Source organism: Cryptomeria japonica, chromosome 5 (assembly GCF_030272615.1).
Source record: "Cryptomeria japonica chromosome 5, Sugi_1.0, whole genome shotgun sequence".
Lineage (NCBI taxonomy): Eukaryota > Viridiplantae > Streptophyta > Pinopsida > Cupressales > Cupressaceae > Cryptomeria > Cryptomeria japonica.
In genome coordinates, this window is record NC_081409.1 from 494,514,550 (window position 1) to 494,540,982 (window position 26,433).

Here is a 26,433-nt window from a genome sequence, read left to right on the forward strand (position 1 = left end):
GGAGCATGTGAGGAGGTCGAAAAGGTAAACTTGGGAAGTGAAAGAAACCCAAGATAAGTATATATTGGAAAGAAGCTCACACCAAAAATCAGAATAGAATTGATTAATCTGCTAAGGAAGTATAGGCATGTTTTCACTTGGTCATATGATGACCTTAAAGCATACAAAGAAGATTTGTTCTAGGATGAGATACCTTTGAAACCTGATGCAAAACCTTTCAGACAAAAGCAAAGGCCTATAAATCCTACCTTGGCTCCTAAGATGAAGGAGGAGTTAATGAAAATGAGAAATGCAAGGATTATAAAGCCTATAAGGCACTCAACATGGGTATCAAATTTAGTACCAGTAAGAAAGAAAAATGGTGATATTAGGCTATGTGTAGATTTTAGAAATCTTAATGTTTCATCTTTGAAAGATAACTATGCTTTGCCTAACATGGAATCTTTATTGCATAAGGTCATAGGGAATGTGTTGTTATCTATGATGGATGACTTCTCAGGCTATAATCAAGTCAAAGTTAGGGAAGCAAAAAAGTTCAAAACTGCTTTCACTACACCTTGGGGTACTTATGTTTATGCTAGGATTCCTTTTGGACTGACAAATACAGAAGCTACATTCCATAGAGCTATGGATGTGGTCTTTGAGGGCATGATTGATTTTATCTTGGTAGTCATATAAGGATGATATGACTGCATACTCTAAAAATGCAAAAAAATCATTGTGATGATCTAGAATTTTTTTTATTAGAGCACTAGAATATGGCATATCTTTGAATCCTAAAAAATGTCATTTCGGGGTTACTGAAGGAAAATTATTAGGTCAAATTGTCTCAAAAGATGGAGTTCGAATTGATCCAAAAATGATTGCTGCAAAGGAAGGGTTCAAGCATGCCTGGTTGGAGAGTGATTCACTTAATATTGAGCTAATAATTTGACCTCCATCTTATTATCCATCTTACAATCTGGATGCATCGTATTGTCTCAAATGTCCTTCAACATATGCTTCATCCAAGCTACCTAAGTATAATTTCTTGCAGCAACAATGTATTCAGCTTATGCAGTAGATAGAGAAATAGCATCTTGCTTCTTACTCATCCAAGAAATCAACTTCTTTCTCAAAAAGAATGCACCACCAGAGGTACTCTTCCGGTCATCAACATCACCTTCCCAATAAACATCAGTATAAGCACATAACATGAAATCATCATTCTTTAGATACCACAAACCATAGTCAACTGTCCCCTTCCAGTATTTGAAAATCCTCTTAACAACAGTAACATGACTTTCTTTAGGATTGGCTTAGTCTTGCAATTCCTATCAGCCTAAACATTGTAAACAGTTATTCATATTGAGTGTGATCCTAACCATGGTTTTTCTTTGTTTGGGGTTTTTCATGTAAATATGGTGTTAATGTGTTTATAGTGTTTTGTGCTTTCATGTTTTATTGATGTAGCTATCTAATTGCAGGGGAGTCAAAACTTCCACCTGGGGTGTCATGGACATGAAGCACGGTCTGGGAGTTAAAGATTAAGGATTAAGCTTAAGGCATCAAATTGCAGGGGAGTCGAAACTTCCACCTAGGGTGTCATGGACATGAAGCACAGTCTGGGAGTTAAAGATTATAAATCCAACATATATTTAGTATTATTTTTAAGCATTTTTAAATAGAGGCACACATCACCATTATCAAGTTGAAAGCACACCATCTCTTACATCTCACATTCAATGCACACCATTGGTGTCTACAACATCTCATATTGAATGCACTACCATGATGTGCCTAAATCATGTGAGATGTAAGAGATGGTGTGCTTTCAATGTGAGATGTAAGAGATGGTTTGTAGTTGTCATAGAGGCACACCATCTCTTACAAACCATCTCTTACATCTCATGTTGAAAGCACACCATCTCTTACATCTCACATTGAAAGCACACCATCTCTTACATCTCACATGATTTAGGCACATCATGGTAGTGCATTCAATATGAGATGTTGTAGACACCAATGGTGTGCATTGAATGTGAGATGTAAGAGATGGCGTGCTTTCAACTTGAGATGTAAGAGATGTTGTGCCTCCATGGAAACTACAAACCATCTCTTACATCTCAAGTTGAAAGCACACCATCTCTTACATCTCAATACAAAGCTTAAGGCATAGTTGTGAAGAGGATTTTCAAATACTAGAAGGGGACAGTTACTGTTGTGAAGAGGATTTTCAAATACTGGAAGGGGACAATTGACTATGGTTTTTAGTTGCTCTTAAAATTAAGATCTCAATGTTTATCTCATATCTTGTTTGTAGGTTGGAGTCTAGTAGTATGATTGGTGTCAGACTAAGGTTCCCCTTGCCATTTCTATCAAAGGGGGAGATAAACCGATATAGAAAGTGTTGGCATCAATGCCAAAGGGGGAGATTGTTGGTATTGAGTTGTCATTGATGTCAACCGGTATGAAGAAGATTGAACCGAACATGGTAGAGACGCACCATTGGCAACTACACCATTGGCATCTAAATCATGTCATAGAGGCCATAGAGGCACACCATGGTAGTGCATTCAATATGAGATGTTGTAGATGCCAATGGTGTGCATTGAATGTGAGATGTAAGAGATGGTGTGCCTCTATGGCAACTACCATGATGCATCTAAATCATGTGAGATGTAAGAGATGGTGTGCATTCAATATGAGATGTTGTAGACATGATCCTAGAGGAAGGTTGGTAAAGTATAATTTGAAATTAGTGCTTTTCCTTCATACTTACTTCATACCAATCCTTTAGGTACTCTTCGAGAAAATAGGGCTTCAAGTTTCTCAAATTATTCATCTTCTCTCTTTATATCATCCAATTCCTTTGCATATAAAGCTTTCCAATCTTGCTTGCCGATTGATAATGTAGATGCATGAAAATATGTGCTCTCGCCTCTCCAAAGTTTTATTAGTTTAAACTATACATAATATGCCAAAGTTTCATAATATGGAGTGACAAAAATGATTATTCATTGATTTGCTCCCAAAGTTCCAAAACTCTACCATTGTTAATGTTCAATGCAATCATTATCATGTTTTCAATTTTTATTAGTTTAAATTATACATAATATGCCAAAGTTTCATTTTCAATTCTTATACTTATTAATTATTCCTTACACATCTTTCTATAATATTTTTTCAATAACTATATGATATATGATATATGAGCATCACCATCTTTCATTTTGATATATGATATACTGGTCTATTTCCATTTTAGTCATTGATGTCAACCAGTATGAATTAATTAAATCTCAATATTTATCTCATGCAGCCAAGATATTTGCATAAAATAGAAAAATATAGCCAAAAATGAGAAATAGTTCCAAAAGCATAGAGATAATTTAAGAAGAACTGATTGATCAACATAAAGTCTACTAACTAAATGGTTATTGGACTAAAGTGATTCTATTCAAATCATTATCTGTTATGAGTAAGAATGTTTCTCATTTCTTATGCCTTTTCTTTACGAAATATTATCTATCGACACTTTTTTCGATGAGCAGTTCCGCTGTACATATATAATTGGGACTTAAATATTAGAATATTTATTAACTATATTCCCTTATATAAATTATGATTTTGGGATTAAGAGTCAGTTTTGGAGCATTTTTAGAGGGCCCTATGGGGTACCTATGGGTGAAGGCCAAATTTGGCCATGTGTCCTTCCCCTAGGACTTGTTTTACCTCCCAAAAAAGTGGGTTTTCCTAGATGGCCGAATTTCATCTTTAGGAGGGCCATCCTTTTTTTTTCCTATACTCATTCCTTGTACCATTATTAAAGATTAAGTTTAATCCTTAACCTTTAACTCCCAGACTATGCTTCATGTCCACGATGCCCCAGGTGGAAGTTTCGACTCCCCTGCAATCCAATGCCTTAAGCTTAATCCTTAATCTTTAACTCCCAGATTGTGCTTCATGTCCATGATGCCCCAGGTGGAAGTTTCAATTCCCCTACAATAAGATAACTACGATTATGAAACATGAAAGAACAAAACACAATAAACACATGAACACCATATTTACATGAAAAACCCCAAACAAAGAAAAACCATGGTTAGGATCACACTCAATATGAATAACTGTTTACAATGTTTAGGCTGATAGGACTTGCAAGACTAAGGCGCACAACCTTAGGGAAAGATACAAAGGACTGCACTCTTACGGGCATCCCCAGTTTTAAATTTTTAATTAAATCTATCTGTTAAACATGTTAAGTGTGAGAATGTGTGAACATAATTTATGTCTTCTTGACTGTTTTCTTAAATCATTACTGAAAAGTAATGTCATCATTAGTCTTACACTAACTTACCAGGTACACCCATCCCAAATGGGTCCAAATTCTCTACAGGTTTGTCCAAGGTCCCTTGTTTCTATAAAGAAAGCAAATAAAAATCTACTTCAGCATCCCAAATATGGAATGGGGAAAAGCAGCGGACCAATCAAGTTTCTTATCTTGGCATATCTCCAACACCTAAGAGATTTCTCAATGATATTTCGTAAAGAAAAGGTATAAGAAATGAGAAACATTCTTACTCATAACAGATAATGATTTGAATAGAATCACTTTAGTCCAATAACCATTTAGTCAGTAGACTTTATTTTGATCAATCAGTTCTTCTAAAATTAGTTATATGCTTTCTTTATAAGCACCTCATTGTACAATTGTAATTCATCATGTAATTTTGTATTCTTTGCTTTTGAGTAATATAACATTCTTTTGTGGAAGTTGTTCTGGATCAACTTTCTTTATAGATAAAGGTTAATAAACTATTTTTGGTAATAATATGTTAATAAACCAAAAATATATTAAAGTACTATTACATCTCAACAATAGATTTAGAACAACTAAGTTAATACTAATTACTGATATCACAAAAGTACCATCAAGTTGAAAGCACACCATCTCTTACATCTCACATTCAATGCACACCATTGGCATCTACAACATCTTATATTGAATGCACTACCATGATGTGCCTAAATCATGTGAGATGTAAGAGATGGTGTGCTTTCAATGTGAGATGTAAGAGATGGTTTGTAGTTGCCATAGAGGCACACCATCTCATTATTAGGATGATATGACTGCATACTCTAAAAATGCAAAAAATCATTGTGATGATCTAGAATTTTTTTAATTAGAGCACTAGAATATGGCATATCTTTGAATCCTAAAAAATGTCATTTTGGGGTTACTGAAGGAAATTCAAATTCCAAAAACTATTAAATCAATCCAGTCTTTCTTCGGGAAAATTAACTTTGTGAGAAGGTTTGTTTCAAATTTCTCTAAAATCATAAAGCCTATTGCTAAAATGTTGAAAAGGGGTGCTGAAATAAAGTGGACTAATGAAGCTCTTGAAGCTTTTGTAAATACCAAAAGAGCCATCAAGGAAGCCCCTATTTTTAAATCACCTTATTTCTCTAAACCCTTTCAAGTATTTTCATTTTCCTCATTCCATACTATTGTTGTTGTCATGTTGCAAAAGAATGATGAGGGTCATGAACAACTAGTGGCATTTTTTAGTAAAACATTACAAGCATCAGAATTGAATTGTGATTTGAATGAAAAACAGGCTTATGCTCTTGTGAAAGCTGTGAAATCTTATAGACCCTACTTAGTTGGTGCCACTATTATTGCCTATGTACCAAATGCTGTTGTTAAAAACATTTTCAAACAAATAGAAAGTAGTGGGAGAAGATGTAGATGGCTGTACCAAATGTTGTTGTTATTGCCTATGTACCAAATGTTGATATCACAAAAGTACCATCAAGTTGAAAGCACACCATCTCTTACATCTCACATTCAATGCACACCATTGGTGTCTAAAACATCTCATATTGAATGCACTACCATGATGTGCCTAAATCATGTGAGATGTAAGAGATGGTGTGCTTTCAATGTGAGATGTAAGAGATGGTTTGTAGTTGCCATAGAGACACACCATCTCTAAAAATAGGCTTATGCTCTTGTGAAAGTTGTGAAATCTTATAGACCCTACTTAGTTGGTGCCATTGTTATTGCCTATGTACCAAATAAAAGTTGTTCTGGATCAGCTTTCTTTATAGATAAAGGTTAATAAACTATTTTTGGTAATAATATGTTAATAAACCAAAAATATGTTAAAGTACTGTTACATCTCAACAATAGATTCAGAAAAACTAAGTTAATACTAATTACTGATATCACAAAAGTACCATCAAGTTGAAAGAACACCATCTCTTACATCTCACATTCAATGCACACCATCTTTTAAATCACTTGATTTCTCTAAACCCTTTCAAGTATTTTCATTTTCCTCATTCCATACTATTGTTGTTGTCATGTTGCAAAATAATGATGAGGGTCATGAACAACTAGTGGCATATTTTAGTAAAACATTACAAGCATCAGAATTGTATGATTTGAATGAAAAACAGGCTTATGCTCTTGTGAAAGCTGTGAAATCTTATAGACCCTACTTAGTTGGTGCCATTATTATTGCCTATGTACCAAATGTTGTTGTTAAAGACATTTTCAGACAAATAGAAACTACTGGGAGAAGATGCAGATGGATGTACCAAATGCTATTGTTATTGTCTATGTACCAAATGCTGATATCACAAAAGTACCATCAAGTTGAAAGAACACCATCTCTTACATCTCACATTCAATGCACACCAATGGCATCTACAACATCTCATATTGAATGCACTACCATGATGTGCCTAAATCATGTGAGATGTAAGAGATGGTGTGCTTTCAATGTGAGATGTAAGAGATGGTCATGAACAACTAGTGGCATTTTTTAGTAAAACATTGCAAGCATTAGAATTGAATTATGATTTGAATAAAAAATAGGCTTATGCTCTTGTGAAAGCTGTGAAATCTTATAGACCCTACTTAGTTGGTGCCACTGTTATTTCCTATGTACCAAATAAAAGTTGTCATGTTGCAAAAGAATGATGAGGGTCATGAACAACTAGTGGCATTTTTTAGTAAAACATTACAAGCATCAGAATTGAATTATGATTTGAATGAAAAATAGGCTTATGCTTTGTGAAAGCTGTGAAATCTTATAGACCCTACTTAGTTGGTGCCACTGTTATTGCCTATGTACCAAATAAAAGATGTTTTGGATCAACTTTCTTTATAGATAAAGGTTAATAAACTATTTTTGGTAATAATATGTTAATAACCCAAAAATATGTTAAAGTACTATTACATCTCAACAATAGATTCAGAACAACTAATTTAATACTAATTACTTATATCATGAAAGTACCATCAAGTTGAAAGCACACCATCTCTTACATCTCACATTCAATGCACACCATTGGCATCTAAAACATCTCATATTGAATGCACTACCATGATGTGCCTAAATCATGTGAGATGTAAGAGATGGTGTGCTTTCAATGTGAGATGTAAGAGATGGTTTGTAGTTGCCATAGAGGCACACCATCTCTAAAAATAGGCTTATGCTCTTGTGAAAGCTGTGAAATCTTATAGACCCTACTTAGTTGGTGCCACTATTATGACCATCTCTTACATCTCACAAAAGTTCCTGTGTTATTGCCTATGTACCAAATGCAGTTGTTAAAGACATTTTCAAAATTGAATTATGATTTAAGAGATGTAAGTGTTGTAAGAGATGGTTTGTAGTTGCCATAGAGGCACACCATCTCTAAAAATAGGCTTATGCTCTTGTGAAAGCTATGAAATCTTATAGACCCTACTTAGTTGGTGCCACTATTATGACCATCTCTTACATCTCACAAAAGTGCCACTCTTATTGCCTATGTACCAAATGTTGTTGTTAAAGACATTTTTTAGTAAAACATTACAAGCATCAGAATTGAATTATGATTTGAATGAAAAATAGGCTTATGCTCTTCTGAAAGCTGTGAAATCTTATAGACCCTACTTAGTTGGTGCCACTGTTATTGCCTATGTACCAAATGATGTTGTTAAAGACATTTTTAGACAAATAGAAACTACTGGGAGAAGATGCAGATGGATGTACCAAATGCTATTGTTATTGCCTACGTACCAAATGCTAATATCACAAAAGTACCATCAAGTTGAAATCACACCATCTGTTACATCTCACATTCAATGCACACCATTGGCATCTATAACATCTCATATTGAATGCACTACCATGATGTTCCTAAATCATGTGAGCTATAAGAGATGGTGTGCTTTCAATGTGAGATGTAAGAGATGGTTTGTAATTGCCATAGAGGCACACCATCTCTAAAAATAGGCTTATGCTCTTGTGAAAGTTGTGAAATCTTATAGACCCTATTTAGTTGGTGCCACTATTATGACCATCTCTTACTTCTCACAAAAGTGCCACTATTATTGCCTATGTACCAAATGCTATTGTTAAAGACATTTTAAGATAAATAGAAACTACTGGGAGAAGATGCAGATAGATGTACCAAATGCTATTGTTATTGCCTATGTAACAAATGCTGATATCACAAAAGTACCATCAAGTTGAAAGCACACCATCTCTTACACCTCACATTCAATGCACACCATTGGTGTCTACAACATCTCAATGTGTGCATTCAATGTGAGATGTAAGAGATGGTTTGTAGTTTCCATGGAGGCACACCATCTCTAAAAATAGGCTTATACTCTTGTGAAAGCTGTGAAATCTTATAGACCCTACTTAGTTGGTGCCACTATTATGATCATCTCTTACATCTCACAAAAGTGCCACTATTATTGCCTATGTACCAAATGTTGTTGTTAAAGACATTTTTAGACAAATAGAAACTACTGGGAGAAGATGCAAATGGATGTACCAAATGTTGGTGTTATTGCCTATGTACCAAATGCTGATATCACAAAAGTACCATCAAGTTGAAAGCACACCATCTCTTACCATCAAGTACTGTTGTTGTTGTTATTTCCTATGTACCGAATGTTGATATCACAAAAGTACCATCAAGTTGAAAGCACACCATTGGCGTCTACAACATCTCATATTGAATGCACTACTATGATGTGCCTAAATCATGTGAGATGTAAGAGATGGTGTGCTTTCAATGTGAGATGTAAGAGATGGTTTTTAGTTGCCATAGAGGCACACCATCTCTAAAAACAAGCTTATGCTCTTGTGAAAGCTGTGAAATCTTATAGACCCTACTTAGTTGGTGCCACTGTTATGACCATCTCTTACATCTCACAAAAATGCCACTATTATTGCTATCTCTTACATCTCACAAAAGTTCCATTGTTATGACCATCTCTTACATCTCACAAAAGTGCCACTGTTATGACCATCTCTTACATCTCACAAAAGTGCCATGTGAGATGTAAGAGATGGTGTGCATTCAATGTGAGATGTAAGAGATGGTTTGTAGTTGCCATAGAGATGGTGTGCTTTCAACTTGATGGTACTTTTGTGATATCAACATTTGGTACATAGGCAATAACAACAACATTTGGTACATCCATCTACATCTTCTCCCAGTAGTTTCTATTTGTCTGAAAATGTCTTTAACAACAACATTTGGTACATAGGCAATAACAGTGGCACATCCTGGTAGTGCATTCAATATGAGATGTTGTAGACGTCAATGGTGTGCATTGAATCTGAGATGTAAGAGATGGTGTGCTTTCAACTTGATGGTACTTTTGTGATATCAGATTGTTTGTAGTTGCCAAAGAGATGGTGTGCTTTCAACTTGAGATGTTGTGCTTTCAACTTTTGTGATATGAGATGGTTTGTAGTTGCCAAAGAGATGGTGTGCTTTCAACTTGATGGTACTTTTGTGATATCAGCATAGACCCTACAAACCATCTCTTACATCTCACATTGAAAACACCCCATCTCTTACATCTCACTTGATTTTTTCTCACCATAAACCCTACTTAGTTTGTGCCACTATTATGACCATCTCTTACATCTCACAAAAGTGCCACTGTTAATGCCTATGTACCAAATGTTGTTGTTAAAGACATTTTTAGAAAAATAAAAACTACTAGGAGAAGATGCAGATGGATGTACCAAATACTGTTGTTATTGCCTATGTACCAAATGAGATGTTGTAGATGCCAATGGTGTGCATTGAATGTGAGATGTAAGAGATGGTGTGATTTCAACTTGGTGGTACTTTTCTGATATCAGAATTTGGTACATAGGCAACAACAATAGCATTTGGTACATCCATCTGCATCTTCTCCCAGTAGTTTCTATTTGTTTGAAAAATGTCTTTAACAACAACATTTGGTACATAGGAAATAACACTGGCACCAACTACAAACCATCTCTTACATCTCACATTGAAAACACACCATCTCTTACATCTCACATTGAAAACACACCATCTCTTACATCTCACATTGAGCATAAGAGCATAAGCTTGTTTTTAGAGATGGTGTGCCTCAATGGCAACTACAAACCATCTCTTACATCTCACATTGAAAGCACACCATCTCTTACATCTCACATGATTTAGGCACATCATAGATCCTACTTAGTTGGTGCCACTGTTATGACCATCTCGTACATCTCACAAAAGTGCCACTGTTATTGCCTATGTACCAAATGTTGTTGTTAAAGACATTTTTAGACAAATGGAAACTACTGGGAGAAGATGCAGATGGTTGTACCAAATGTTGTTGTTATTGCCTATGTACCAAATGTTGATATCACAAAAGTACCATTATATTGAAAGCACACCATCTCTTACATCTCACATGATTTAGGCACATCATGGTAGTGCATTCAATATGAGATGTTGTAGATGCCAATGGTGTGCATTGAATGTGAGATGTAAGAGGTGGTGTGCTTTCAACTTGATGGTACTTTTGTGATATCAGCATTTGGTACATAGACAATAACAACAACATTTGGTACATCCATCTGCATCTTCTCCCAGTAGTTTCTATTTGTCTAAAAATGTCTTCAACAAAAGCATTTGGTACATAGGAAATAACAGTGGCACCAACTACAAACCATCTCTTACATCTCATATTGAAAGCACACCATCTCTTACATCTCACATTGAGCATAAGAGCATAAGCCTATTTTTAGAGATGGTGTACCTATATGGCAACTACAAACCATCTCTTACATCTCACATTGAAAGCACACCATCTCTTACATCTCACTTGATTTTTTCACACCATAGACCCTACTTAGTTGGTGCCACTGTTATGACCATCTCTTACATCTCACAAAAGTGCCACTGTTATTGCCTATGTACCAAATTTTGTTGTTAAAGACATTTCCAGACAAATAGAAACTACTGGGAGAAAATGCAGATGGATGTACCAAATGCTGTTGTTATTGCCTATGTACCAAATGCTGATATCACAAAAGTACCATCAAGTTGAAAGCACACCATCTCTTTGGCAGCTACAAACCATCTCATATCACAAAAGTTGAAAGCACACCATCTCAAGTTGAAAGCACACCATCTCTTTGGCAACTATACATATACATCTCACATATACACCATAAACTTTTGTTTGCAACACAAATGAGGTGAAATGAGTGAATATAATGTTTTGGAAGTCACTTTTAGGGTATAAGTTTCACTTTTTAGAAGGTGAAATTCAATAAAAAAATTGTAGGGGGGCATACTATCAGGATGATATGACTGCATACTCTAAAAACGCAAAAAATCATTGTGATGATCTGGAATTTTTTTTATTAGGATGATATGATTGCATACTCTAAAAGCACACCATTGGTGTCTACAACATCTCATATTGAATGCACTACCATGATGTGCCTAAATAATGTGAGATGTATATGACTAGTTGCCAAAGAGATGGTGTGCTTTCAGCTTTTGTGATATGAGATGGTTTGCAGTTGCCAAAGAGATGGTGTGCTTTCAACTTGATGGTACTTTTGTGATATCAGCATTTGGTACATATTGAATGCACACCATCTCTTTGGCATACTATCAAGATGATATGATTGCATACTCTAAAAATACAAAAAATCATTGTGATGATCTGGAATTTAGTACTATTAGGATGATATGACTGCATACTCTAAAAGCACACCATTGGCATCTACAACATCTCATATTGAATGCACTACCATGATGTGCCTAAATCATGTGAGATGTAAGAGATGGTTTGTAGTTGCCATAGAGGCACACCATCTCTAAAAATAGGCTTATGCTCTTGTGAAAGCTGTGAAATATTATAGACCCTACTTAATTGGTGCCACTATTATGACCATCTCTTACATCTCACAAAAGTGCCATAGAGATGTAAGAGATGGTGTGATTTCAATGTGAGATGTAAGAGATGGTGTCCTTTCAATGTGAGATGTAAGAGATGGTTTGTAGTTGCCATAGAGGCACACGTTCTCTAAAAACATGCTTATGCTCTTGTGAAAGCTGTGAAATCTTATAGACCCTACTTAGTTGGTGCCACTATTATGACCATCTCTTACATCTCATATTGAATGCACTACCATGATGTGCCTAAATCATGTGAGATGTAAGAGATGGTGTGCTTTCAATGTGAGATGTAAGAGATGGTTTGCAGTTTCCATAGAGGCACACCATCTCTAAAAATAGGCTTATGCTCTTATGAAAGCTGTGAAATCTTATAGACCCTACTTAGTTAGTGCCACTGTTATTCCCTATGTACCAAATGTTGTTGTTAAAGACATTTTAAAACAAATAGAAACTACTGGGAGAAGATGCAGATGTATGTACCAAATGCTGTTGTTATTGCCTATGTACCAAATGCTGATATCACAAAAGTACCATCAAGTTGAAAGCACACCATCTCTTACCATCAAGTTGAAATGTTGTTGTTATTGCCTATGTACCAAATGTTGTTGTTATTTCCTATGTACCAAACGCTGATATCACAAAAGTACCATCAAGTTGAAAGCACACCATCTCTTTGGAAACTACAAACCATCTCATATTACAAAAGTTGAAAGCACACCATCTCAAGTTGAAAGCACACCATCTCTTTGGCAACTACAAACCATCTCTTACATCTCACATTGAAAGCACACCATCTCTTACATCTCACTTGAATTTTTCACACCATAGACCCTACTTAGTTGGTGCCACTGTTATGACCATCTCTTACATCTCACAAAAGTGCCACTGTTATTGCCTATGTACCAAATGCTGATGTTAAAGAAAAAATATAGCATTTGGTACATAGGCAATAACTTAGGCACATCATGGTAGTGCATTCAATATGAGATGTTGTAGATGCCAATGGTGTGCATTGAATGTGAGATGTAAGAGATGGTGTGCTTTCAACTTGATGGTACTTTTGTGATATCAACATTTGGTACATAGGCAATAACAACAGCATTTGGTACATCCATCTGCATCTTGAAAGCACACCATCTCAAGTTGAAAGAACACCATCTCTATGGAAACTACAAACCATCTCTTACATCTCACATTGAAAGCACACCATCTCTTACATCTCACTTGATTTTTTCACACCATAGACCCTACTTAGTTGGTGCCACTGTTATAACCATCTCTTACATCTCACAAAAGTGCCACTATTATTGCCTATGTACCAAATGTTGTTGTTAAAGACATTTTCAAACAAATAGAAACTACTGGGAGAAGATGTAGATGGATGTACCAAATGCTATTGTTATTGCCTATGTACCAAATGCTGATATCACGAAAGTACCATAAACTTTTGTTTGCAACTCAAATGAGGTGAAATGAGTGAATATAATGTTTTAGAAGTCACTTTTAGGGTATAAGTTTCATTTTTTAGAAGGCGAAATTCAATAAAAAAATTATAGGGGGGGATACTATCAGGATGATATGACTGCATACTCTAAAAATGCAAAAAATCATTGTGATGATCTGGAATTTTTTTATTAGAGCACTAGATTCTTAGGCTATATTCAAGTCAAAGTTAGGGAAGTAGAAAAGTTCAAAACTACTTTCACTACACCTTGGGGTACTTATGTTTATGCTAGGATTCCTTTTGGACTGACAAATGCAGAAGCTACATTCTAGAGAGCTATGGATGTGGTCTTTGAGGGCATGATTGATTTTATCTTGGCAGTATATTAGGATGATATGACTTCATACACTAAAAATGCAAAAAATCATTGTGATGATCTGGAATTTTTTTTATTAGAGCACTAGAATATGGCATATCTTTGAATCCTAAAAAATCTCATTTCAGGGTTACTGAAGGAAATTCAAGTTCCAAAAACTATTAAATCAATCCAGTCTTTCTTTGGGAAAATTAACTTTGTGAGAAGGTTTGTTTCAAATTTCTCTGAAATCATAAAGCCTATTGCTAAAATGTTGAAAAGGGGTGCTGAAATAAAGTGGACTAATGAAGCTCTTGAAGCTTTTGTAAATATCAAAAGAGCCATCAAGGAAACCCCTGTTTTTAAATCACCTGATTTCTCTAAACCCTTTCAAGTATTTTCATTTGCCTCATTCCATACTATTGTTGTTGTCATGTTGCAAAAGAATGATGAGGGTCATGAACAACTAGTGGCATTTTTTAGTAAAACATTACAAGCATCAGAATTGAATTATGATTTGAATGAAAAACAGGCTTATGCTCTTGTGAAAGCTGTGAAATCTTATAGACCCTACTTAGTTGTTGCCACTGTTATTGCCTATGTACCAAATGTTGTTGTTAAAGACATTTTCAGAGAAATAGAAACTATTGGGAGAAGATGTAGATGGATAAACTAGTTTCAAGAGTTCAATATTGATCTACAAATCACAAAATTGGTAAGAGGTCAAGGTCTAGCAAAGTTGATGGTAGAATCCAATCTTGATGCAGCACAAGTAAATCAGACAGAGCTAAAGGATGTAGAAATTAGCATTGAAAGGTGTCCCTGGTATGCAAATATTGTATATTACCTGAAATACATGAAATGTCCAGATAATTTAAAAAATAATCAAAAGAGAACTTTAAAGCTTCAAACATCTATGTATGTGCTACTTAATGGAGACTTATACTGGAAGAATAGAGATGGTGTTCTTTAATTATGTCTTAATGAGTGTCAAGCTTCTATTGTTTTAAAAGATTTACATGAAGGTGTATGTGGGGGTCACTTCTCAGCCAAGACCACTGCTCATAAAATTCTTAATGTTGGTTATTACTGGCCTCAAGTTTTCAAGGATTGCCATACTTATATCAGGAAATGTGAGGCCTATCAAAATTTTTTAGGGAAGCTTAAGTATAATGGAGCCATTCCTCTCAGACCCATGCATACGGAGGAACCATTCCATATGTGGGGTATTGACTTCATAGGTGAGATAGAAAACAAATCTAGTGGTGGGCATAAGTGGATTTTGGTGGCCATAGATTATTTTACTAAGTGGGTTGAAGCCATTCCCACAAGACAGGCTACCAACAAAGTTGTGATAAAGTTTCTTTTGGAAAACATTTTGACTAGATTTGGGGTACCTCAGAATATTGTGGTAGATAATGGGATGTGTTTCAGATTGAATGATTTCTTTGATTTCTATGAAAATTATGGTATCACTTTGTCATATTCATCACCTTATCATCCCCATGGAAATGGACAAGCAGAATCCAGTAATAAAAACCTATTGAAGATTATCAAAAGGATGTTGGGTAATAATAAGAAGGCTTGGGATTAAAAATTGTTCTTAGCAGTATGGGCTAACAGAGTGACAGTTAAGAAGTACACAGGATTTGCTCCATATGAGCTGGTATATGGAAAAGCAACACGATTACCCTTGAATAACTTGCTCCCAGTTTACAAATTTGTTACAAAGGAATTCTCAGAAGAAGTAAACTTTATGGAAGACATATTGATGGGGTTGGTTGAGTTGGATGAATGTAGAAGAGAAGCGCTGAAGAGAAACCTATAGAGACAACAAATGGTAAAGGATTTACATGATAGAAGAGCATGTGATGGGTCATTTAAAGAAAGGGAATGGGTGTTAAAATGGAATGCCAAAGATAAGGATAAAGGGAAGCATGGCAAGTTTGATGTGCTCTGGCTAGGACCTTTCATCATTTTAGAAAAAAGTGGAGAAAACACTTATTACTTGTAGGATACTAATGGTCAAGTGCAGGAGTTCCTGGTTCATGCTCAGTATCTTAAGCATTCTTTCTCTTGATGAGAAGGAAGTATTTTGTATCATAATAGTTTGAATTTCTTTTTAGTTTCTATTTTCAATTTTCATGTTGGTATGCTTTGCAGAGATAACTAGGATCTTGCTATGTCCTTAAAAGAGAACATACATCCCTAGAAAGAGCCACTATTAGGACATATTTTGACAAAATATTTTATGCTATAAGGAGGCCTTTTTCTTTTGATATATGAGCATTTATTACTGGTTTACATGTGCAGGAACCTTATTAGCATGGGTAAAAGTTCTCTAAGGATCAGTTGTTTCAGGAGTGTCAAGATAACACTTGGGCAACACTAAGGGCATGCACTAAGTATAGACTGCACAAGGAATCCATTATGGAAGCATTTGTCAGCAGAGAAGTCATTATGGTATGACCTAGGATTGTCCTCTAGTATGTACTAGACCATGTGGAAAAAGTTGGGATCACCAATATTTAGGATGGATGGCTCATTTGTGCCGGATTGCAAAATTTCAATTATCGGCATAAGTAATCCCAATGAAGCAACACTGGAAAGAAAAAGAAGGCTTATCGACATGACTTATACTGATGAAATAGAAGGCGGATGCATTAGAGCACTTAAAAGAGACTCAGCATAGTGCACGCTTTTGAAAAGGTCATACCATCAGATAGTTTGTTCCAATGAAGCAAAAGGCAGTGGTTTTCTATCGACATGTATCAGTTTATCGGCAAAATGTAGAAATTGTTATACTGATAGCCTATGAAGCCATCGATGTGACTTGTGATGATAAGGAAATGCAGATCATGGACTTATACTATCGATAGATCGAAAGTGATGAGAAAAGTCTATCTTGATACCCGATGACTAAAGGGAACCTAAGGCGGGCTCATCAGAGAAAAAGACCATATCGAGATAAGGCAAAAATAGTTAGACCAATCCTCAATGTCATGGAGAATCGAAAGGTGGAACCATCGGCATTACCTATACTGGTAAAACAAACTTGGAAGCATAAAGCATAAAATTTCATTGGAGACTCATTGGAACTTCGGGAGGAATAGAAGAAGGCTATTTCAACCCCTGATGAAGATAGAAGTGCCTATGGGGATATCAATGTAAACTATACCAATAAAGTAAGCATTAAGTGAGGACACATCGGGACATCAGAAGAAGAAATTTTATGCCATGTCGAATCCTGATAGGACTCTTAAGGTGGATGGTGAGTTGCTAGGAGTTCTTCGGGGTAAGTTATGCCGATAGTGCAGGGGACTTAGTCAGAATGTGGATTTGTATATTGAGATCATCAGGGCATTGGAGGGACATGAAATAAATTGTTGATACCTAATGAGTTAAGTAGAAGAAAACCAAAGGCTAATGCATCAGGGATAATTATGCCGATGGAGATTCAAAACAAAAAGCAAAGCTGAGACTGAAGGGATTCCCATCGGGATAAAGTGAACCATTGGGATAGGAGAAAAATTATTATCCCGAGACCCAATAAGTTGGTCGAGATATCTTGTACCGATCAGAAGGTGAAAAGTGGTAAAGTCAAAATAGAGGGTGCCAAACAATTGAATCATCAGGAAAAGTCTCGCTGATTAGCCATTGGAGGTCTTGATGTGAAAAAATGACATAATGGCTTCAATTAAATGCATCTATTGAGTAGGTCCATCACCACATGAAGCAAATACATCAAGATTGTGGTAATTGAGTACAAGATTGGACTTCCTGGAATATATAACCAGTGTTGCATAACAATATTTTGCACAAAACTATTGCAATAAGATATCAGGTGTTTGTTGAGAGAATATTCTGAGCTACTAAGCATAGAGTAAATAAATTTACAGAGATGGAGGGGTCAACCTCAAAAGGGAAGTGAAAGGTTGTTGAATTATCCAGTACCATGATGAAAAAATTGAAGGGTGAAGTCGATGAAGCTCGAAGAAAATTAAACCAAGATATGATAGATCAGATGGGCTCTCCTGGAGCTAGGTCACATAGAGCTAAGGTGAATTTTCCTATTCATGACTAGTTGGAGGATAGATACAGAGAGATTGGATATGTACTCATAGTAGTGTGTGGGCATGAGTTGTTTCTTTTTCATTACCTCCGCAGGGATGAGCCTATGCCAATTTCAAACCCATGGAACACCAATTTAGGTTAACTTGTGGTACCTAATGTTTTTGTAAATATTGACTTATTGAAGCTCCTGGTAAGACATTATGATGCAAACAAATGATGCATTTTGTTCCCTGATGGGACTGCTTTTGTTCACTTTGCAGTAGCCACAATTCAGGAAGTTTTTGCAGTGGATCTGGAGGCAAATGTAACTTTATCATTTGTGGATTTGGAAGAGGAATACAGAAAGATGGATACTACATATTAGGGTTGGAACCTCTCTATCCACAAAGCAAAAAAGGGGAGGCTAATAGAGGAATATGGTCCTCCTTATGATATGACTATTTCCAAGAAGTATCTACAGTATACATATATGGCTTGTGGAAAGGTTGGAGGAGTTGAAGCTTCTAATGTGGCAAACATAGGACCATTGGTTTTAGTAGTAGATATCTAGAGACATGAGCCTAGAGCTTTTGATTTTGCTTCGTACCTAGTGGACAGACTACATGAAGGCTTCATGAACTTGAAAGATAATCTAGACAAGCATTTCAAGCATTATTTGTTGTTAATGCATATTATTTTATTTTATGGGAGATTCAGGGGATTATGGTTAGAGGGTTTGAATGTAAATATAGTAGGGAAGAATGGAAAGGATCAACCAGTGCAGTTGTGGGTTTCTTTCTGGGATTATAGATATGTGAATTCTCATTACCTCAAATTTGAGGAATTCTTTGTTAAATCAATTTTCTTTCTCTTTGGTGATCCTTTGCAGGGATCATTTTCTGAGGATGTCAAGAATTTTCTTAGGCCTCACAAGCCCAAGAATCCAAAGGTTAATCACAATTGGGGTGATTGGTACTCATGCCAAAACTTCAATTTTGTTCAATGCTATGGATTTGAGGGGTATCCCTATGTGTTACCAAATCCTGCACTAGACAAGATTGTTTTTCTAGAAATTGTAAGGCAATTAAGTGTCTCTAATGCTAAGCATTTTGGAGGTGAACAAAAGAAAGCCTTCCTCCCTGATACACTTCATTTACAAGATTTTAAAGTTGTATCTACCAAAGCATATGAAGTTATTGATAGGAAGCTAGTGGATGAATACAACTTGTTCCAACACATATCTAGAACGCATTATGATTATGAGGGTTACTTCCATGTAAGCAGGAAGGGGCAGGAGTTGGGAGATTATTTTCATTAGGAGGATGAATTTGAAGACATGTGTAGAAATAAGGAGGTGGAAGAACTAGCGGATGTTATGGAGACCTTGGAGAAAAAACTAGAGGAGAGAAGGCAGAGATTAGAAAACATGGAGGAAGAACCAGCCCAAAATGATTTGAGGGAGAACGAAGTAGTTTCCAAGCTCTGGGAACCTGAGAAAGAAAAGGATCCAGAAGCACAGGATAAGCTCATCATTGCATTGAATGCAGAAACAAATGAAAGAATGATAGAGAATGTTTCTTTTGTATCAGATGATCAATTTATAAAGTCTAAGAAGTTCAAATCATTCCTATACCATTTCAAGGGTAAGAAATTAAGGGAAGCAGTGCCAAATATTACCCTTGAGAATGAGGTAGAAATGAAGAAGAGGTTGAAGGAAGATATCCACATGGAAGTTGAGACTATGACCCCATAAAAGGGGAGGCAACTACTAGTAGAGGCTGGAATAATTATGTTTATAGGTTGGGACCCGAGTGCCTCATTTATCTTTGATTCTTTGCTGCACTCAAACAATAAGGATATTAAATTGAATATCCAGGGAGTAATAGATATTTTTATTGGATCAAGGTACGATCCAAATGAGGAAGAAATGTTGTTGTGGGCCTTATACCTTCCCAATAAAAGGCCAAAAATCATAGATGTGGATAAAGATTTTGGTCACATGATGACCCTAAAAGTTGGAGAGGTAGGCGCTATGGTCACGACCAATATAGGTATTAATATTTCAAAATTCAACAAGGCCCAGATGAAACATGAGATAGAAGAGAAGAATAAATATAAGGCCTTATATGAAGAAACCCTTAAGAGGAGTGGGCATCTAATCCCTCAAATTACCGATTCAGGAGGTCAATGGAAGAAGAAATTTGAAAAATTAGCTTATGAGCATACTAAGTTGAAGAGGGAGATGAAGAGCATCAGGGTTGACACTACTTGTGTTTTGCTGAGTAAGAGATATGACAATATGGAGAAGGCATTGGATGAGTTTTGGGGTGTATATCGGATGAACATGGACAATATGGTTTCACACACCAGAATTTGAGATAGACTCAACCTGCTGTTACAAGATGCATCGACTAGAGAAAAGGTAAAAAAGAAGGTTTGGGGTCTACTTGTCACACATGAGGAAGCTACAAAGGAATTAAAGTCTGAATTTGATGAATGTCAACAAATTGTTCAGCATGGGGTTCCTCATTTGGTAGATGATGTAGGAGCAATTAAAGATAAGACTATATGGCTTTCTAAGTGCAAGTCTTTACTTAGTGCAGCCCAAGCCATTGCCAAAATAGATATCCTTGATATGAATGACACTACCAACCAGTGTGAGAACTTTTACATGATTGAGAATGCAGCTAAGGATGCGATCTTCAATGCTACAACCTACAAGGATGTGGGATATTTGTGACATATTCAGAAATGTGGGCAGCAGCTGGATTGAAAGTCTTAGTTCTTTGTTTTAGTTTTTGTAATGTAATTGATAAATTAGCTAGGCTGTTTAGTTACTATTTAGTTGGTGTTAGGATAATGGAAGGGTGTGTCCTTCCATTCGTATCTCTTAGCATATATATTTATAATGAATCATTTTCTATGAAAAGGCATAGAGGACTCAAAAAATAGATATTTCCTGGCACGACTGCAAGTTATATTTATTAGGGAAGTCTATAGAACAAAGAGGTATCTTTTATGCAAAACAGACTATAATGGATTATTTTCAGGTGCAGCTTGTATATGAAATCATCTCTTAAGGATTAATATATGAAGGTTCATTGTTTCTTTTCCTAAGTATTGTGCATACTTCTGTGTTGATGAGTTATTTTGTCCTCTTGATAAATCTGTTACATGATTTACTATGATGTGCAATCACATGCTGTTACATTAAATGTGAGATTGGGCTCTTCATTATTGTGTAACACATATTGAAACCTTGATAGTTGATAATTAATATTGTTTGGAGAGTTGATAGGATTTTCTATCCACAAAGTATCATAAATACCCCTAAATAGAGGCACTGGTCTGATATTTATCTTTAAAGGTTTTGGTTGGTCATGCATTCAAGTTCCCTGATAGAGAAACATTCTTCTTGAATTCTATATGAACCGATCTTTACATATTTCTTTTAATTCCTGAAAGAATTCTTATTCTTAATTTATTATAATCATTTTCATTTCTTTTCAAAGGCATTTTACTTAAAGCACTTAATAAAGCATAAATTGCAGAACAACAAATTGCCAGTTTTTGTAATTTGCTAAAAAGCTTAAATCCACTTTAAACAATCTCTTTTGTGCTTGGGAGAAAGAGGTATACCCACCTAGGTTTAGTGGAGCCTTAAGTACAGAGGGATTCGGTCTTTGACCATCCTTGTTTATTGGCCAAGGCTTGTTGGATTAGTTGAGGATTTGGCAAACCCTTAAGTTTTCCAATCTATGGTTTTGGGAACCAACAGGACCTGGAATAGCCCAAATAACTGACTCAATACTGGTTTGATACAACAATACATAAAAAGGAGCATAATACAATCTTAGATTGGAAATTGGAAACCATTCAATGAGGACCTTACGAAATACTGAAACAAAATGAATAGATAGAGAGTCTGGCAGCACTGGCTCCACTCCACAGCACACACTTCTCGGGCATGCCAATCTCTCTTACCCTGAAGATCTGAAGATCTTATAACCAAGGGATTTTTGTATTATAGTGTAAGGTACATGAAGGGTATCTATGTGGTATGATCTGCACTCCCGGAATCACTGAATGTAGGGTTTTGGGTTACTAAATTGGTTCTTATTGTAAAATTTTGAGGGATCCTGATCCAACGACGAATTCTCATAGAAAGCCATTTAAGACTTTATTTGAGCTTATCAGTGCAGGGAAGGCCCCCACATATGTTGAATTAACTCAACACTCTAGTTGCCTGACTAGTATATTTATATAGCGGCTCAAAAAACTAGCTCGAGAGTACACTGGGAGAGATGATATCCCCAACGCATCCCAATTCAAAGTACCTTTGTGGGGTGATGAAATCCCTAGTCAAAGATACCCCTCCCTACCTGGAATAAAATAAAATTGCGTGTCATTATCACCTCCTTCCTTTCTCCCAAGACCCCGAAGGTGGGTAAAAAGTTAGTTAATGCAATAGTAGGTCCACCCCAGACACGATAAAATTTCTTTCCCTTAAGAAAATCAAATGTGATTTAATCTATATGCAACCTGATTCACGTTCATTTTAAAGCCCAAATTGAGGTGTTGAATACACATGTGCATGTCCATTTTAAACACCAAATTGAAATGTGAAGGCATACATGTCAATTCTAACCATTGTTGATTTTAAGCCCAAATCAAAGTGTTATACATGCATGTCAATTTTAACCAATGTTAATTTTAAGCACCAAAAGATGAAGTGTGAGATTATGCATGCATGTCCATTTTAACCATTGTTTATTTTAAGCACCAAAAGATGAAGTGTGAGATTATTAGTGCAATTGATCTAATACTAATCTGATCCTTTCTATAAATTTGCCATAGGCTACAAACAGATGATTAGTAGTAAAATCAAATCAAGAAAAAATAGAGAATCAAAAATTGATAGAAACGAATGCATGATTATACCTACCTAATTGCGTGACTCTGGATAAGTGATTGCATAATTCTGTTAGGTCGAATGCATGATTATGACAGGGCGATTGCATGACCTTAACAGGATGATTGGGCAATGATAACATGACAATTGCGTGACACATAGGCAGATAACATAAAAAATAAAAAATTGAAACTAAACTTGATCAAAAACCTATGAAATAGATTGTGAGGCCCTAGCGAGATCTCTCATCATCCATTCAATGTTAATTAAATCATATTTAACCCAATATGAGAGAACCAAGCTGTTGTATCTGTCAATCCCTGGTTGGTCTTCCCAATCTTGTATTTTCTTTTCTGCTTTGAGAATCCTTTGATAGCATTTGGCCTGTCTTCTTTGTTCCTTTGTCCTTTTGGCACCTAGAACCTTGAATTGTACCTTACGTGCCATAAACTATTATAATAAAAAAATGTAATACAAATAATCTATTTCTAGATTTCCTCAATTTCATGCAGAATTAAATAGATCACAGAACAAAACAAGTATGCGAATAAAAACAACAAAACAATAATTTTCCTTGGAATGCGTGATACTAACAGAGTGATTGCATGACCCTGATAGGTCAATTGCGTGATGGGTTTTGCATGAATGCATAACCCTATTTGGTCAATTGCATAGCCTTGTCTATGCGATTGTGTGGTGGAAATATTTGTTCTCAAAATCCATGCAACCTGAAAAAAAGAATAAATCCGTACGATCTGCGAAAATCACATAGGAAAAATAGAGAGGTTAATTAGATGTTTTTCACATTGGGTTCACCAAAATGTGCTATGCTCAAATTTATCATTGCTAAATAGGAAATAAGGAGAATAATGAATTCCTTAACTATCTAAGCAATTCAAACATAAAACCAATGAAATAGATGCAAAAATGGAATTAAATTAAACAATATGAAACTCCCTACTGTGTATCATGGCTTCCATTGTTCTTCTCTTCTCCTTAGTATGATGGCTCTCAGATATTGCGTTGACAACCTGCAATTGACACAAAGATTCAAAGTTCATGATTGTTAAAAATGGAGATTGAATGCTCAATTTATAGATTTTTAGAGAAGATTGATTGAAAGGTGGAATAGAATGATCAAGAGGTGGAACTTAGGTGAGCTCACATGTTGATTGATTGTTGAACTGCTGACTTGGAGGTGAAATAGAATAGATTGAATAGATCAATTAAGTTAACTGATTGAGGAAAATCTGACTGAAGGAAGAAAAGGAATGATTGGAGGAAAATTAATTGATAACAAAGCTAACTAGAAGATGGAAATAGAGATTGGAGAGATAAATGATTTAATTAATTAATTGATTGAATTAATTAATTTAGCATGTGCTTGCACTTTAATTTATATTTTCAATTTAATCGTTGCATGAGATTTTAATTCAAATAATTGAATTTGTTCAATTCAATTTAGTATTTGAATATATTTAGAACTTGACTTTGATTTTCAATTTGGTTTTTGAAATCATGCACATGTATTTGAAATTAGAAGAAATTAGAAGAATTAGTTAAATGAAATTAGAATTTGAAGATTTGGAAATGGAATTAGAAAAATTAGTTAGTTAATTAAATAATTTAAAGAAACTATTAAATTATTTTGGAAATATAATTTAATTAAATAATAAATATTATTTAAATTAAAGGATTAAATCACAATTATTTAAATAATAAATATTTAATTAATATTTAGGAAAGGGTTAATGACTAGATGATTAGAGATAGAAATTGAGAATAGAATTTATTTAAATAATAAAGACTCTTTAAATTGGGGAATTAATTAAATAATAAATATTTAATTAATATTTAGAAAATGGTTAAAATGATTAAATGATGAAAGAATAAGAAAATAGAATAATTAGTAAAATGATGAGGAAATATGAATTTAGAAGAATATGATTAATTAACTTAATTAAAAAATTAAAGAATTATTTAATCATTAGAGGAATAATTAGGACATGATCAATGAGACATTTTTAGGTGTCTAAAAATCATACAAGGCACACATAAAGATAACACTAGAATATATGTGGAAAATGAAGCTGGAAAAAAATATGGGGAGAAAATGTTGCTTGGAGATATTATCCAAATATAGCCTCATAAATAAATTAAATGTTTACAATCATTTTGAAGACACCAATCCTCTTTACAATTGTAAAATATTTAGGACATCAATCCAAAGAGAACCCCAATTATTTTATTACATTCAAATAGGGCACCAAACCAAACTTAGATTACAAGGCTACAACCCTGATGACTACTGGCATACCTTTGATTGAGATTTAAATAAGAAGGTTCTAGAGTGAACCTTTATAATTCTACTTTGTCATTTATAGACTCATCATGCACACCTTTTTTTCTCTATAAATATTCCTTCTCTATTGTCTAGCTTGATGGCTCAATGTTTGCACATATCCTGCTCTATCCCACAATCTTAGGCACTTGTTAATTTTAATGGCATCAACATTATCTACTATGTCAATTTACATATATCTATATATCTTGGTATACCTCTAGTAGGTTGGCCAAATTTGAACTCTTCCATACCTCATCATATATCAAATAGAATATTGTTGCATTGAAATCATACAATGACCTACATGTTTACCTTGGCTTGCATTATGATATGTTCATCAGATTGGCAAGCAGTATTTTCCTTTATCATAGAATAAAAAGTCAAATAATTCCCATGACTTGTTACAATTGGTCTAATCATATTTGACAATTGTGTGTTTACATGTCTTATGCAAGTTCTCAAGATTCATTATGTTTACGCCATAACATTGGCATACATAGTCATTCACAAGCTTTATTTAGGATGGTTGATATTATTTTATTAACTTGAATTTAAGCCATTGATCTATATTTGACCAATTTATTTCATGATGGTGATTACAAGTGGTCTCCCCTCATGTTAATGGGTCAACAAAGGTAAAAATGTCTATCACCATGAGGCTATAAGGTCCTCAAAAGGCAAATGATTAGCACATTACCTAACCCGTCAGCTCACAAGTAATCTTTAGCTGATGTCATCCATGGTCTAGGGATGTAGGGTTAAAAGTCTCCTTTCTATCCCTTTATTTATCTTCCTTCTTTTTACACCACATGGATGACACATAATTTCATCATATGTCGTCATTCGGGATCACAATACCTATTATTTCTTTCTAAATAGTCCCACATGGACACGTAGCAGTTGACAACACATCATTCTTCTATTTATGGCCAGACCCAGATTGTCATGTGGTGGCACATCATACTATTGATTCATCATCTGGTTGGGCCCACAATGCTCTTTCTCATATACCTACGAGGTTTTTTATCACCAACTCAACACACCTATGGGGGCGTGGGGTGCCCCACTCAATTCCTTGACATTTCTACTATAGGGGTGCA